Source organism: Archocentrus centrarchus (genome assembly GCF_007364275.1).
Source record: "Archocentrus centrarchus isolate MPI-CPG fArcCen1 chromosome 18 unlocalized genomic scaffold, fArcCen1 scaffold_23_ctg1, whole genome shotgun sequence".
In the NCBI taxonomy this organism is placed as follows: Eukaryota; Metazoa; Chordata; class Actinopteri; order Cichliformes; family Cichlidae; genus Archocentrus; species Archocentrus centrarchus.
Window position 1 is genome coordinate 5,260,685 of NW_022060145.1, and position 14,336 is coordinate 5,275,020.

General features: G+C 41.4%; 2 protein-coding genes across 2 annotated transcripts in view; one reads left to right on the forward strand and one right to left on the reverse strand.

The window, feature by feature from the left end:
* The window catches only part of LOC115775143 (leucine-rich repeat and fibronectin type-III domain-containing protein 4), a 38,803-nt gene extending 38,231 nt beyond the window's left edge, over nt 1–572 (reverse strand). Inside the window, exon 1 of the mRNA XM_030722660.1 lies at nt 126–572. The gene's annotated coding sequence lies outside the window, so the exon portion shown is untranslated. The remainder of the gene's footprint in view (nt 1–125) is intronic.
* pcxb (pyruvate carboxylase b) overlaps nt 1–14,336 on the forward strand; it is a 309,723-nt gene that overhangs the window by 218,169 nt on the left and 77,218 nt on the right. The window lies entirely within an intron of this gene.

The following is a 14,336-nucleotide window of genomic DNA, read 5'->3' on the forward strand; positions in this document are numbered from 1 at the left end:
TGATTTACTCAATGATTCAGCACAAGAGAGCTAGCCATGCAGATATGGATTTGCCTTTTCTGGGCCGTGTGTGTGTGTGTGTGTGTGTGTGTGTGTGTGTGTTTTTGAAACTGCATGGACATTACCTTTTCCGTCTGTGCGGCTCTATAATCCGAATCAGCTCCACATGTTATCCTGGTTTGTGTGTGTGTGTGAGTGTATATGTGTATGTTGCACAGATCTTGCCCCAGGTGTTTCTACTTATTCCGAGCCAGCACGGGGGGGGGTGGGAGGTTATTGTGTGTTTGTACTGAAACCTGTCCTACTCCGCTCTACACTCACATCCCCACACACATCAAAAGGAGACGGATGTAGGTCAGTGTCAGACAACCAGAGAGTTGGAGAAATTCCAATCCCACGATATCCTCTTAGGCTTCTATAGATGAAGAAAACCTGGGAAATCCTGAATTACTCGCTCAATCCTGGCACAGTATTCCAAAAAAGACTTGGGTTTAAAAAAAATCAAGAATCCACTTTGCTTAAAATCCTATTTATGGCATCTTGATACGATTTCCTCATGGCTGTATTGAACTTTTGGGTCTCAAGCAGTTCAGTCAAGTGCGAATCCAGGCAGCAGTCTTCACCTCCCCTTCTCACCTCCTCTCTCCTCCATCACCCACCCTTGTGCTCCTTTTTTTTTTTTTTGCCTCCACTCTCAACGCTCCTTTTGTTATTCATTCATCTGGTGCCGTTTCGTGTTCCTTTCTTCATTCTTTTACACATTCAGCTTTTTCACGTCTTTCTCTCGTCCCTCGCTTCCAGGAGTGATTCCCAGTGTGTCTCAGGCCTCTCTACGCTCTATCCTGCATTTGTTCTCCCACGTTGAATTAGTTGTTCGTTGATGACCTTGGAGGGAAGTGCAGAAAAGGTGGTCTGGGAGTAACCTCGAGAGCGGACTAGAAGCCTAAAACAAAGAGACGCATGGAGAGTGTAAATGCAGCGTGTGCTGTGCATGTGCTCCATTTTAAAAACTCCTTTGTGTGTGTCATAAATTATAAATCATTCTTTCTCTGCTCCACCCTGCTGACCTCCCTTTTCCCTCTGATGCCTCCACACCTCCCTCTTTCCACAACTTCTGTCACTCTCTCCTCCCCTATGCCCCCCCCCCCCCCCCCCCCCCCCCCCCCCCCCCCCCCACTTGCCCCTCATTTCTTTCTCCCTTGGTTTCCCACACTCCCTCTCTGTCTCTCACCTGTCAGTCAAAGAGAATCGATAACTCTGAGACCCTCTTAGCACTTCTCAGTAGGCTGCATTGGATGATTCCTGCACTCACAAATACACTCAAGCACGTACACACACACACACACACACACACACACACACACACACACACACACACAGTCACATTAAAGATGCTGGCACGAGCATCCAAGTAGCCATGCAGTGATACTCTCTGCAGGAACACACAGCCTCTGCATCCCTCTGCTCACTTGCTCTCTTTGAATCTCTTGCTCGCTCGCTCGCTCGCGCACACAAACACACACGTACACACTGAGCCTAATAAAACAACTGGTCTATTGATCAGTGCCATGAATGCCAGACAGTTCAAAAGTCCACCCGCCTCCACTCTCTGGCCTGTCAATCAAACCAGCACCTTTAAGCAAACAGTCTCATTATCGTGCTTTAAATCTTAGCACTCTGTCCGTGTCTCTTGGTGTGTTCCTTTCAGTGTGTATCTATAGGTTAGTGCAGCAGCTACATCTATGTTAAATGCCTGCTTTTTTTTTTTTTCTTTCCCTGTATTCCCTTTTTTCTTTTCATTCCAGTTTGCCTCCCTCTTCTCCTCCAGTATGCACTTTGCTACTTTAAAAGCATAGAGCTATTAATTTGTTTTTTGACTCTTCTCATTGTTCTTTCATCTTCATATGGCATCTTTCTCCCTTTTTGCCCTTTGCTAGATAAAAGGATGTAATTACTAACCTCGTTTTCCAGATCATTCCACCGCGACTCCTGAAACCGTCACATTTCTCTGTCTCCGCGGCTCTCACTCTCTCAGCTCTGTGGAAAAACACCCATCTCCCTCTCTCTCGTTCTCTCTCTCTCTCTCTCCTCGCTATCTATCTCTCTCCGTCTGTCCTTTCTCTCTCTCCTCCCGTTGGTCGTCCCCTCACTTGGTCCCGACAGCTGCAGCGCTCTGTCTGCCTCCTCTGTCGCTCTTCCGTCAGGGCTGTAGGCTGATTGAATTTTAAGTCATGTTAATCCCACAGAACAGGTACTGAATGAAGGAGGGGACAAAGAAGGGAGAGAGAAAATAACAGAATGCAGAGAGTAAGCTGGCTTGTATTTTTAGAAATCTCCTCTCTCCTTCAGGAAGGGGATCTTTCTTACACTTGTCCTGCCTCCACAGAGTCACTCTACTCCAGATTTTTCCATTTTTTCATTTCCATTTGTCATTTTTCCGTCATCTTCTTGCTGCTTCGCTTTTCTTTGTCCTTATCTGGGGAAGAAGTGTGTGGTTCTCAGTGAGGAGCAAAGGAAAGCACTGTGATCTGTCTCCGGCAGCGTCAAGCATCAGACCGAGAGTGAGTGTGCACCAGAGAGAGGCATGTAGATGAGGAGCAGGGTGAATACAGGGCTGAGGTGGAGAGGGGTGGGGGAGAGTAAGGAGGAAAAGAGAAGAAAGATGTGCTATAGGAGGAAGAGGCAAGATAATGAGAAAGGTGAAGAACTGGAGATGAAGAGGGAAGAGCAATAATGAAGGGAAGTGATGAAAAGTAATTACATTTGCTGTAGTTAATTACAGTAAAAACGGTGCACTTTCAGGAAAAAAGTCAGGTGCTTTTAGGAAAATAAAACCAAACGCATGGATGCGGTTGTTGATGGCACCATGTTGATTTTAGTCCTTTCATGGGATTAGTTATTAATGGGAAATGCACAGAATAAGGCATTAATGTGCATTATCCCCTCCCACCAATTGGTTATCTGCCCTGGACCCCATCTTTGTTATAAAACCACAACCAGCTGCTGTTTCAAAGTCATAGAGCACTGAGGAGGCCACCTAGTACTAATATGATTAAAATAGGGTTACCTTTTTTTTTTTCTTTTTTTTTTGGTGTGCCTCAGATCTGTTGCATCACATTTCATAGAGTTGTAGTTAATATAGACCCACTTTTGCCTTCAGAACTGCCTAATTCTTCATGGCATAGATGAAAAAAGTGCTGGAAACACTTGAGATTTAGGGTCATACTTAAATGATAGCATCACACAGTTGGTGCAGATTTGTTGGCTGTACATCCATGATACGAGTCTCCCGTTCCACCACTTCCTGAAGTGCTCTGCTGGACTGAGATCTGGTGACTGTGGAGGCCGTTTGAGTACAGAGAACTCACTGTCGTGTTAAAGAAACCAGTTTGAGATAATGTGAACTTTGTGACATTTTTCTGCTGGAAGCAGCCATAAAAAGATTGGTTACACTGGTCATAAACGGTTGGGCATGGTCAACAATGGCAATGATACTCAGGTAGGCTGTGGCATTTAAACTGTGGTCAGTTGGCTCTAAGGGCCCCAAAGTGTGCAAGGAAAATATCCCCCCGCACCAAAAGACGACCAGCAACCACTGATACAAAGCAGGATGGATCCGTGCTTTAATGGTGTTTATACCAAACTCTGACCCTACCATTTGAATGTCACAGCAGAAATCAATACTCATGATTTGCCTGTGCAAATTATAGCCTCAATTTCCTGTTTTGATCATCTTGACCATGTCTAAAAGTCTAAATGCACTGAGGTGCTGCCATGTGATTGGATGATTAGATCTTTGCATTAATTGGGTTCAGTATTGGTATGTCATCTACTCTTGCATTTGCATTTTTTAGTACTTTTTAGGCAGAAGCATAGAGAGAAACTTCTTTTTTCCTTTCCTAAATCTCACTCTGGCATTCTGGTAAGAATGAGGAGCAGTTCTCCCAGGTGTCTCTTATCCACAGTGCGCACAGTCTTTCGTTTTGGCCTTCCAGGTTTGCAGTTCTTACTGAGTTTTTTGGATTTTTTTTTCCCCTAACTTTGCAAATTAAAAAGGGAGCCTAGGGGTTAAACTAACTACAAGCAAGTGTTTGTGTTAGTGTTTATAGCCGAGAAAGGAAATACAAAGAGTGAATTGTACAAATGGGGACAATAGTGCACATTTTCAGATGGTCTCCATGCAAATGCAAGCATAATTAGCACTTAATTGTATCCATAAAAGTGACAGAAGTAGTTGTGTGAATAATTAAGAGACCTGAGGAGAGAAGCTCAGATTCTGCGTAACCTACTGTTATTTTCTGGGTCTGTTTGGTTTTCTGCAGATTCAAGCACGCAATGAGGCTGGATCACCTTTTATTAAAACTGCTTAAAGATCAGCATATTCATATATAGAGATGCATAAAAATCGCAAAGAAGTACAGGTACAGTAAGACATTTTGGATATAAAATCTCCAAAATTCAATTGGAGGATTTTGAGTTGTAAGGGTATTTTTACACAGGATATTTTTACACAAGATCTAAGTCGTCCTTCCACCACTGATGGAGGGTTGGGTGGAGAGAAGGAAGGAGAGATGGAGGAGGAAAAAAAGACGGCTGGTATGACAAGGGGAAGCGAAGCTCTTACTGCCTTGAGCAATTCTCAGTCAGATTAGGATGAGAGAGGCAGCAGAGGATGATTAAGAGTGTGAGGACAGGGAGGTAGAGACGAGGGAAGAGGCCAAAGATCTCTGAGGGCGTAAGGGAGATAAGTGAGGAAGAGAGGGGTTACTTAGAGATAGAGAGGGGTGGATGGAGCGATAGGAAGGCGATAGGAGCAAGTGCAGCCGATACAACTTCAAACGGTGGTCGAAGGCTTGATTTTTATTATTTTTTTCTCTCCTTTCCCTGCCACGCTGATAGCTGCTGGAAATGGCTGTTTAATGGAAGCAGTCTCCGGGTACGAGCATGTGTGTATCTGTGTGTGTCCCATTACTAAGGCAGAACCTAAAACATCAGAGCTATTGGATGTTGGAATTAAGTCCCTCCCAAATTTCACATAAGCGCAGTTCTGTTTTCCAACAAAATCACACGCTGGAGATGAAACTTCAGAGAGATGGTAGGAAAGAGATGAGGGATGGGGATATGGTTCTGTTATGGGTGAATTGGTTTTTCATGTATCTAAATTTCCAACTAAGACTCAATTTTTTGTTCATCTTTCTCAATTTCTGCTCCCCTTCCTGTTTATCTTCTTTCTCTCATTCCATTTCAAGCCTTTGCCTCTCTTATCATTCATTTTTTTTTCTTTCCCGAATCTGTCATTCCTTGATCTTTCCCTCTTTATTCTTTTTTTTTTTTTCCCTGCTGTGGGCCAGCATATTTTTAACTTTGTAAGCCAAACCTCCCTCAAAGCAAGGTCCAGCAAGGAGAAGTTTGATATATTATTTCATTCATTCATTTACAGCGGCCAGTTGATGGCTCGTTGATTCACAATTAATCAAACCTCTAGTGTTGCAGCACCCAGTTCTCTTGCCAGTGACCTTGCTGAATGAAATAAATGACACGACCTACTGCAGGCTAATGGATCAAGTGAGTTCACCAGTCAGAAGAAACTCTCATTACTCACCGAATGGTCGGTTTATATGCATACTACAATCAGTGCACTTATGAATAAAATGTATTTTAATGTAAAGTAGGGCAAAGGTGTGGAATTGGCAGATTATATTTCCACAGCTCAGTCTGGTCAAAGTAAAGCACACAGGGGAAAGTCTTTTTTTTATTTTTTTATTTTTTTTATTCTTTTCACCTCCCCGCCCTCGGACTGAGAACTAAGCGCAGAGATTGGCAGTATGTTTAGTTCATTCTGAGTAATGCTGCACTTAATCAGAAAGAGGCCAGACCTGTTCTGGTTTGGTCAGGCCAAATTAGCCCTCAAAGTGAACAGTTGCAGGGGAATCGCCCTACTGACCCAGCGCTGAACACATCCATCAACCTTTTTTATTTTTAAAATTTTTTTTAAATTTATTTTTGCTGTTGCAAATTGGTTCAGTGGTCAGCTCACTAGTGCCGCATGCCATCACTTGCATGTTTGTTTCTGAAATCTGAAATTAAAGCAGCAAGTTGGCTTGAGCAGTGGAGTTGGTATTTGGACATTCACCCCCTCTTTGGAATTGAAAGAAAGCAGTGACGACAGGGTTTCAGTGCTGGTTTTCAATGGGGAAAATGTGCGGAAAAGATGTGAACAAAATCCAGTGTAGATGTGAAAACCATTAACCCCATAAAGTTTAAGGCTTTTTAAATAATAATTTGAAAAAGCTACAGACAGCAGCCTGTATTTTCCATGCTGCATTTTTGGCCAACAAATATGGTTGTTCAGTACTTCTCACTATATAAACAGAAACTGAAAACCATGTCCCTGCATAAGGTTGTGCATATTCATGTTTGCGGCCATCTCTTTATAGAGATGAGCAAGTAGTTGCCACTTCTGACTCACCCCTTGCTGTTTCAGAGATGTTCTTGCCCATCTGACATAATGATTTTCCCCTTGTAAAAGTTGCTCAGGTCCCAGTCTGCTAATTCATCTCACATCCAAGAGCACCAAGTTGGAGAACAGACTTTAAAGGAATTTGCTGAGTGGGTATTAAACAATTGAATAGACGTGTGCTACCATCAGACAGAAAAGCAAGGTTGGGCAAGCACTGTGCACCTTGAATCAAAATATGGAACCTTGGCTGTGGCTGCAGAACATAACCTTGCCGACAGCAAGTATATAGGTGTGTGTTTTTGAAGGAGATAAAAAAATTGAAAGCCGTTTTCACCCTAGAATATTTGATTTTTGTAGTATTTCACGGTAAGATGCAAATGTTTTAGGCATTTCACATCTTTACATCCTTATCCCTCATGCAACATCACCATCAAGGAGGCATTTGTATTCATATATAGACAGCAAACACCAGTCATACTCCTGGCATTTATGGGAACTACAACTCTTTTAAAAGAACTGGATCTAAGTGCTCCGTGCCTTCCTGGCTTCTTATTCTTGTTGGTTTTGCCTTTCAGAGGCACGTATAGTGGGCGATGTGAGGGGAAAGAGCGACAGATACTGGGAGGCTTATTTTGCTCTTCGAAGTTATTCCAGTGAGAGGGCACTGAATCGTGCTCAACCTCATTCATATAATCTGTAATTATCAGATGCAAGTAGATGAATATCAGGTAGGTAAAATATTAAGTTATAGCAGCCTGGTTATTAAAAAAAAATTGATCTTTAAAAAAAAAATCCCCATTTCTTAGGCCTGGTGGGTTGCATGGGTTGCATGGCTTGCAGTATATACATGGAAACCCAGGCTAATTGTTTTGTGCATCTAGCCCTGTGAATGCATTGAATGCCTTGAGTTTCTGAAGGTGCACCCACAGCCATAGCATGCCGCGACAGCTCATAATTCAGATGCACTGTGTGATGGTCAGTCATAGATGCTTATATTTTGTAATGTGGATAGCTTTCCTTCCAGGTGTGCCACCTGTCAACAAAATATGCCACTGCATATTTCGGGGATATACGTATACTTCTGTTTACTGCACTTTGAACTCATTTGAGAAGTGCAGCAATATTTTTAATAGCTTTTAAAGCAGCTACATTTTTCTGCTTGTGATTCAGTGAAATTCGTGAGACACATTACTAAATATACACAACACTTAAATCCATAAACAAGTACCAGGGCGCACAAACATGTCACACATAATCGCCAGTGTGTTAAATGCTTCTATTCACACATACACACACACAAGCTTTGCACATAAATCCACACAACATACAATACATACATGATTGAATGTACACTCTCACAGATTAAAATGACCGCGTGATATCACAACATACACTGTTGTATCTCACAAATGAACTTCATGGCCAGCACAGCATGGTGTTAGACGCACACCTCTCACAAGGCTAAACAAACCACACACACAGAAACCCACATGGCACACTTGCTCAGCTGTGATGTGAGGGTAAATGGTGTAGAGGTTTAGATCGAAGGGCAAGATCCCCTCTATTTGTCTCAATCTGGGGATAATGAGAGAGAAGGACAGATGCGCATATACAGTAGTGTCACACATGTGCAACAGCTGCACAACATCACCCTCTAATTTTGCTTTGGAGCTGTTTGCATGTCATTTTCCTGTATTTATTTCACCTGCATTAGTAATAGTGTCTCCAAAATGATTGCCCAGTCACTGCTGGATGACCCTTTTCTGGCAGTGAGCTGCAGTGAATTCAGTGTGAGGGGGTTAGAGATGCTGGTCCTCATTTGTCTATATTGCTTTATGTGTAAAACCTTGACAAATGCACTCAGACGTACAGGCGCAGGACAGAATTGACTTCAGGGACAGGTTGTTTAGAGAGAAGAATCAAACATTCAAGCTGAATATTTCCAAGAGTGTGTTGCTTTAATGTAGTGTACTGCTGCACTTTACAAGTGGAAATTACAAACAATGGTTAAGAGGCAACTATTAACTTTGTGTGTGGGGAAACTACACAAATGGGTCTGCACAGAAAAGCAGTGAGCTGTTAGAAAAGGCTGTTAAATGTCAAAATACAAAGCTGGGAGGTGAAAATGAAAATAATGCAAATGAGATTTTGTTGGTTGATTCTTTCCCCAGAAATAAGCTGCACTTTCTTGGCATTAGTTCTGTGTTAGAAAAGCAGGCGTGTGTGTCTGAGTGTATTGGGGTGCATTTGCACGAAAACATTTGTGAACCCCCTCGGGCTCATTAAATGCTGTGATTGTCATATAAGTCACATTTATAGGCAAACACAATTTAAAGTAATAACACAACAGCATACTTTTCATAACTTTACTGAATGCACTCCATGATTACTGAGGACTGGCTGGATAGGGTCATCTCTTCAGTTAAGTAACCTTGTAGAAGCTCTTTTATCAGCATCAGCCACAACATAAATGTCTCCTGTAGATGTTTGCTCTACAGCTTGGAAGAATTTTGGATGATTTCTCCCTGCAAAACAGATTGAGTTCATCAATATTTCTGGGATGTCTTGAACAGCCTGCCTCAGGTCATGCCATAGCATGTGAATTAGGTTGAGGTCATGACTTTTACTTAGTCATACCAAAACATGAACTTTCTTTTTTATTATTATTATCAGCTATTCTCTTCAGCTGAGCTGCTGCCCTGACACCGTCCTGCAGTTTGTGTTGATATGATTTTGAATCTCTTCTTGTTTCAGTGATAGCAAGACATCCAGGCTCCAAACCATGATGCTCCCTTTACCCCTGTTTGGCTGTGTGCAACACAGCTTTTCCTCCCAAAAAAAAAAAAAAAAAATAGTATTGTGCATTTGTGTCAAAGTTGCAGCTCCATAGTGTAGTGGTTTACACAGTCTCCTAACAAGCGTAAGAGCCCCGGTTTAATCGGACACAAATCCCATTTGGGGTTGTATCAGTGGTGTTGTTTTTATTTATTTTTTAATCTGCCAAATCAAAAATGTGAATCTACATGCTGTGTTGATGTCTTGCGAATAAGGGAGCAGCTGAAAGTAGCAATCTTTGTCAGAAAGTTGGATTTTGATAAGTATTCTTGGCGAAAGGATTTCCTTTGAGACATTTACCACCATTATTTTTTTTTTTTGTTTTGTTTTTTTTGTTTTGTTTTTTTCTTTTTACAAGCTCACTTGCTGCTACCCTTTTGGTTCTTTTTTTTTTTTTTTTTCCTCCACCTTTTTGAGGATTGCACATTGTTCTCTTTGTGCAATCTTTGCAGGATGCCCCCTCCTAGGGGGAATAACAAAAGCAGCTTAATTTCCTTCATTTGTACGTAGATAGCTCTTCTATAGTGCCTGTTCTAAGGTCTTGTGCAAGTTGTTGTGATTGAGGCATGATTTGCACAAATCACTATCTAGAACAGTGGACTTTAGTAAAGGGGCACTTCTCACCTGAATCAAAGTAGGCTTTGAAAAGCTGCTTTGCACAGAGATGACCTTACTCCTTCCAGCCTGTGAATAATATGGTTGATGCATTGGTCATTGCCTGATCAAGCATCTATGCTGCTCTCCTCCTGAATAGGTGTTTCATGGCTCTTTTCCAGCTGTTGCAGCAATCTTTCCCCCCTCTGTCATCAGAGAATCTCTCTGCATTGATTAATCACTCGAACACAACAAGTTGAAAGGACACCAAATGCAGCCTGGACCAGATGTTGGGACTGGCACTTTTGCCTGGCACCACTGGTCACTAAAGCGACAACAGCGAGCATTACTTAAATGTCACTGTGTTTTTGTTTTGTTTTATTTTAATTGTGCTGGTTTAGTCTGGCCATATTTTTCTATAACTCTGCATAGATAGAAAAACTTTATTTTCAAAGGGTTTACAAACTTTGCAACCATAGGGAGTACAGTAACAAAAATGCATTTATAGATATCACATTGTGGTAAACATCACTTAAAAAAAAAGAAAAAAGAAAATGAGCTGCATGTTATAACACTTTAAATGAGGATGTTGCCAGGGTTGGAAGTGATGATCAGATGAATGTTTGAGCTGTTGGCACATTAAATGTTGGGTAATGAGAAAATGGAAGATGTGGCTTTTAAATATCAAGATGTCAATGAATAGAAAGCAGCAATAATCAAACTTCTGTAAGATTAAATCAGCATTAATTCAGACTAATTTAAGCTAATTGTAATAAATGAATGGAAATAATCTGAAAAAAAAAAGGGTACACGAGGCAGCACCATTTTGGACTCCACACCCAAATTCTTTGCTTAAAAAAAAAAAAAAAAAAAAACTCTTTGGTGAATCCCGCATTATTCCTTTCATCATGGCCACAGAATATAAAGGTGAATGAAGTAAAGTAAAAATGTAGTAAAACGTTGTATGATCATGTTCTGGGGATAAGTATTAATTGATTTAATCCAATTCTCACAGGCACCTTAAGCATTTAGGGCAATGGGATAATTAAAGCTTGTTGGTTGTTATAATAATCCAAAGGTACATCAGAAGTTGAAACAAATGGAGACTGAACAAATGAAGAGGCAGAGGCATGAAATGGCCATTATGATCCGACACACTGTGGAAATAACAGAAGCGTTGTCTAAATGTTTGTGAAATGTTTGTTTCTGCACACAATAACCTAAAACAGCGACGTTTTCTACAGGTGTTCAGCTCTTATTGTGAGTTTTCTGCAGGGTTTCCAAATTCTGCTGTAATTCAGACTGCTGCTTTCTACCTGGCTTTCTGAGCACATAGAGAGTGCTGTGTGGTGTGGCTAATGTATGTTTAATACAGTCTTAGTTTGTGAGATGATGATGTTTTGGCCTTTGGTGTTGTTCCATTGGTATATTATGTTGTAAAAGGTAAAATAAAAGTTTGTTCTTTTAAAATGGTAGATAAAGTAGATGCTCCCCCCCCAAAGTAAGATGTCACACTCTGAATGAAGTACTCAAAGGGTTTCTTTGTGATTTAGTGAATACCTCATCAAGATAATAGACTGAAGAAAAATGCTATTAAGCCTCCAGTACAGAGTCAAAGTTTGATTAAGGTGTTTACATGATGGAAAATCCTTTTAAATATTAAAGCTAAAGCTGCACATGATGCAATAAAGCTTATTCTGACTATGTGAATATTAGTATTTAGGAAAAGTAGAGCGTGTTTACATGGGTTCTACCTCAGTCGCATTACAGAATTAATCGCATTATGTTGGTTTATTGGCTGTGCAAGTAAACATTACTAATAGACATTTCTCACAGTAGGACATTTTGATTTGTTAAATGCTTGTGTAACTAATAACGTTAATAAATGGCTGCACTGATTTTGGATCTGCCACTGCCAGAGCCCTGTTGTTGTTCATGCTGGCTCACTAGCACAGCTAAATAAAACAGATCCATGTTTCACCTGTGCCTCCCCTGCTGTTCAAGCTAATAAAAGTCTGTAACTTTGCGAGTTACTGCTGCCAGAAAGCCATTTCAGAACCATGGTCAACACACATGAGCTGCACACACAGTTTCACAATAACACACACACACACACACGCTCAGTGGAATAGAAGAAGGAGCAGGAGCTCTGATTAAAGAACTGTAGACCCAAATGTCAAAACATATAAATACTAACTCGAAAATCCAGCAACCACGATAAGGCTATAAAAATATTCAAATAAAGAAATGTGTGATGTTCTGCGCTGAGGCGAAACTCGACAGTTATAGTGCATTCTGTAAATAAGAGGCGGCTGTTAGTCATTTGGTGTTCTGGGCTCCCCTAGTCCCTGAAAATAGAGACTACGAATGTTGTAGCATTAAAGGCTGAGCCATAGATGAAGAGGAAGGGCTGAATGTGGGCTTGATTGAGTCAAGATTTTCCATTTCAGTTTGCTTTTTAATAAGGGTCCAGTTATCATGGCTTAATATTAGTGCAGAAACATGATGAATCACCATCATTACTGGCAGTAGTCATCAATATGGAGACCACATTAGATGACATGCATCACTCCCAACAGTACTGAGACTTTGTCAGGATAGTAAATGGAAACGGGCTCAGCTGAATTCTACCAGCATCATACAGGATGAGGCGTGAGAGACGTGTTGCTTTACTTTGATCTCTAGAAAGCAACGTGTAACTCACTGAACCGTGTTTACCATGCTCTCCCTGTTGTAGTCTGTCACTGTAATTATAACACCGTCTGTGTTAAAGTTAATGAAGCAGTAGGATATTAAGACATTCCTTTTGAAATGGCATCATATACATAACTGAAGAATTTGGATTCCCAAAAATACCACGTGGTGTTTTTCATCCAATTTTACGTATTTGCTTTCATGGTATAATTGCAGTTGTCTTCGAACTGCTTTCGAAGAATGTGTGATTTTTTTTTTTTTTTTTTTTTTTTTTTAGTATCCATTAACTTAGAGACTCATGAGTCACTTGATGGATACTTTTTAGTCTGGACAGCCTGGACTTGACATGAAAATGGGTTTGAAGTGATGCAGTATATCAGTGTGTTCAATCATTACTCACCGATTAGACTGTTAAAGGTTGTTCAGTGTTCAGCTACAGTATTTCTTTAGGATTTGAAATTGACGGTCACAGCTTGAATTAATCCTCAACACTATAAATGTGTTTTTTTTAATTTATTTATTTTTTGGATCTCTATATCGATATGGACTGGGTAATGTGTTAGGAATGAAAGGATGCCACATTGCTTGATGGAAATGAAAATTGTCAACCTACAGAGGACTGAATTCAAAGACGCCCCAAAAATCAAAGTGAAAAAATGATGCAGCAGGCTAGAACATTTTAATGAAATTTCATTGCAACAACTACTGATGTCGGATCCTGCACCTAATGAGACGACTGATGGTGTCCTAGGGGATCTCCCCTCGGATCTGGACCAGGGCATCACTGAGCTCCTGGACAGTCTGAGGTGCAACCTGGCAGCGTCGGATGGACTGAAACATAATGTCTCAGGTGTTCTGTTGGATTTAGGTCAGGCGAGCGTGGGGGCCAGTCAGTGTTATCAATTTCTTCATCCACCAGGGACTCCCTTCATACTCTGGCCTCATTGTTGTGCACCAGGAGGAACCCAGGACCCACTGCAACAGTGTAGGGTCTGACAGTGGGTCCAAGGATTTCATCTCTATACCTAATGGCAGTCAGAGTGCTGTTTCATAGCCTGTAGAGGTCTGTGTATCCCTCCATGGATATGCCTCCCCAGACCATCACTGACCCACCACCAAACTGGTCATGCTGAACAATGTTACAGGCAGCAAAACGTTCTCTATGGTTTCTCCAGACCCTTTCATGTCTGTTACATTTGCTCAGGGTGAACCTGTCATCTGTGAAAATACAGCATGTCAATGTTGGACTTGCCAGTCCTGGTATTCTATGGCAAATGCTAATTGGGATCCACGGTGCCACCCTCATGAAGTCTGTTTCTGATTGTTTGTTCAGAGACATTGACACCAGTGTCCTGCTGGAGGTCATTTTGCAGCTCTGGCAGTGCTCATCCTGTTCCTCTGTGCACAAAGGAGCAGATACCGGTCCTGCTGATGAGTTAATGATGGCCCTGTCCAGCTGTCCTAAAGTAACTCCCTGTATCCTGGAAACTCCTTCATGCTCTTGAGACTGTGCTGGAGACACAGCAAACCTTCTGGTATAATTTTATGCTATCAGTAGTGACACTGACCCTAGCCAAATGCAAAACTGGTGGAAAAAACAGTCAGAAAAGATGAGGAGGAAAAAATGTGAGTGGCCTCCACCTGTAAAACCATTCCTGTTTTGGGGGTTGTCTCATTGTTCCCCCTTTAGTGCACCTGTTAATTGAATTAACACTAAAGCAGCTGAAACTGATTAACAACCCCCTCTGCTACT